Below are 3242 nucleotides of genomic sequence, written 5' to 3'. Positions count from 1 at the left end.
TGCAGTTGGGGGGGAGGTCAAGCAGAATGATGTAGTAAGTGGAAGTGCATACATGCACATGTCTTCATCCACCCAGTCTGTCTTTTGGTTGGTGCATTTAATCCATTTACATTTAAGGTAATTATTAATATGTACGATCCTATTACTGTTTTCTTAATTGTTTTGGGTTTATTTTCTGTAGGTCTTTTCCTTCTTTTGTGTTTCCTGCCTAAAGAAGTTCCTTTAGCATTTGTTGTAAAGCTGGTTTGGTAATGCTGTATTCTCCTAACTTTGCTTGTCTGGAAAGCTTTTGATTTCTCCATCAAATCTGAAGGAGAGTCTTGCTGGGTAGAGTATTCTTGGTTATAGGTTCTCTTTCATCGCTTTAAATATATCTTGCTATTCCCTTCTGGTTTGTAGAGTTTCTGTTGAGAAATCAGCTGATAGTCTGATGGGAGTTCCCTTGTATGTTATTTGTCATTTTTCCCTTGTTTCTTTTAATATTTTATCTCTGTCTTTAATTTTTTCGGAGTGTCTTGGTGTGTTTCTCCTTGGGTTTATCCTGCCTGGGACTTTCTGTGCTTCTTGGACTTGGTTGACTATTTCGTTTCTTGTGTTTGGGAAGTTTTCAGCTATTACCTCTTCAAATATTTCTCAGGTCCTTCCTCTCTTTTCCTTCTGGGATCCCTATAATGCAAATATTAGTGCATTTAATGTTGTCCAGTCTCTTAGGCTGTCTTCGTTTCTTTTCATTCTTTTTTATATATTCTGTTCTGTGGCAGTGATTTTCACCATTCCTGTCCTCCAGGTCATTTATCCATTCTTCTCCTTCAGTCATTCTGCTCTTGAGTCCATCTAGTATATTATTAATGTCTGTCTGTTTGTTCTTTAGTTCTTCTAGATCTTTGATAAACATTTCTTGCATCATCTCAATTTTTGCCTCCATTCTTTTTCTGAGACCCTGGATCATCTTCACTATCATTATTTTGAATTCTTTTTCTGGAAGTTTGCCTATCTCCACTTCATTTAGTTGTTTTTCTGGGGTTTTATCGTGTCCCTTCATTTGGGACACAACTTTCTGCTTTCTCATCATGATTAACTTTCTGTAATACAGCTTTTGTGTTAGCTACTGTAAGACTGTGCTCCTTCTTGCTTCTTCTGTCTGCCTTCTGATGGATGAGGCTAAGAGGTTTGTGTAAGCTATTCGATGGGACGGACTAGCATGGAGAAAACTGGGTCTTGCTCAGGTGGGCAGGTCCTTGCTCAGTAAAAGCTTTAATCCAATTACCTGCTGATGAGTGGGGTTGCACTCCCTCCCTGGTAGTTATTTGGCCTGAGGCAACTCAGCCCTGGGGTCTATGGGGTCTATGGTTGGGTTAGTGGTGAACTCCAAGGGATTTATGCCAAGGGGGACCTTCTAGTGCTCCTGTGCCTGTGGTGGGCCGCTGCTGACACACACGTCCACAGGAGGCCATCCAACACAAGCAGGTAGTTTTGGTTCAGTCTCCTGTGGGATCTCTGCTCCTCTCCTCTTGGTGTGCACAAAATTTTGTTTGTGCTCTCCAAGACCGGAGTCTCTGTTTCCCCCAGTCCTCTGGAAGGCCATCATCAAATCCCACTCACCCTCAAGGCCAGATTCCCTGGGGATTCTCAGTCCCTTTGTTGGATCCCCAGGCTGGGAAGCCTGATGTGGGGTTCAGAATGTTCACAACAGTGGGAGAACTTCTTTGGTATTATTGTTCTTCAGTTTGTGGGTCACCCATCCAGTGGGTATGGGATTTAATTTTATTGTGATTTTACCCCTCCTACTGTCTCACTGCAGCTTCTTCTTTGTCTTTGGATGTGGGATATCTTTTTTTGGTGGGTTCCAGTATCCTCCTGTGAATCCCATGGAGGGAGGAGCCTGGTAGGCTACAGTCCATGGAGTCGCAAAGAGTCAGACACGACTGAGTTGGACATGACTGAGCGACTTCACTTTTCATGACTGAGTATTCTCCTGTCAATGGTTGTTCAACAGCTAGTTGCAATTTTGGTATTCTCACAGGAGGAGATGAGCACATGTCCTTCTACTCCGCCATCTTGAACTTGAACTGGATATTTGCATTTTTATCAACCAGAATAATTTTCTAAAATATAATTTTGGATATACAAAAATGATTCAGAGAAGAAATTTTGTGTTTTAAAGCCCTCTGGAGATTGTGATACACACTAAAGTTTGTAAACCACTGAGCTACACTATTGACTTGGGCAAGTCTCTTAAATTTTTTGACTTATGCCTTTTCCATCTCAAACCTTAATTTTGTTGTTAATGAGGATCAGACTATGAAAATAGCTGTTAATGAGGATCAGACTATGAAAATACATGGTTTAGGAAACAGCTAAAAAGTTGACTATTCTCAGGGGAAGGCTAGAGGAAAAATCTAGATCATCTGGATTTTTTTTTTTTTTTCCTGATTGGGTTTTGTAAGTGGTGATAAGAGGAACACCAGCTGTTCTACAAAACACTAAGTGGGAAAAAAAATTTTTTTAAAGTGTTGACCATTCATAACAATGACTGCTATTTAACAAAACCACCATCACTGTCAGTAACATCATTATCATCTTTACCTGATCATCATTATCACCAATCTAGTTAGATAATTAGACAGCTGCTAGATTACCTTTCATGGTTCTACTCTGGACAACATTTTCTTGTTTGTTTCTGACTTGAATTACAACAGAAACCCTACTTATATATCATTCACTCAATGATAACAGAATATTTTAAAAATAATCTTCAATAAATATAAAATGATTTAAGTCATTTAAAATACTTTTTTTTTCTTTTTTTAATTTAATTTAATTTAATTTATTTATTTTTTTGCCAAATATCAAAATGAATCCACCACAGGTATACATGTGTTCCCCATCCTGAACCCTCTTCCCTCCTCCCTCCCCATACCATCCCTCTGGGTCGTCCCAGTGCACCAGCCCCAAGCATCCAGCATCGTGCATTGAACCTGGACTGGCATCTCGTTTCATACATGACATTTCACATGTTTCAATGCCATTCTCCCAAATCTTCCCACCCTCTCCCTCTCCCACAGAGTCCATAAGTCTGTTCTATACATCAGTGTCTCTTTTGCTGTCTCGTATACAGGGTTATCGTTACCATCTTTCTAAATTCCATATACATGCGTTAGTATACTGTATTGGTGTTTTTCCTTCTGGCTTACTTCACTCTGTATAATAGGCTCCAGTTTCATCCACCTCATTAGAACTGA

This window comes from Bison bison, unplaced genomic scaffold, assembly GCF_000754665.1.
Source record: "Bison bison bison isolate TAMUID 2011002044 unplaced genomic scaffold, Bison_UMD1.0 scf7180017864168, whole genome shotgun sequence".
NCBI lineage: Eukaryota > Metazoa > Chordata > Mammalia > Artiodactyla > Bovidae > Bison > Bison bison.
This window is presented reverse-complemented; position numbering follows the sequence as displayed.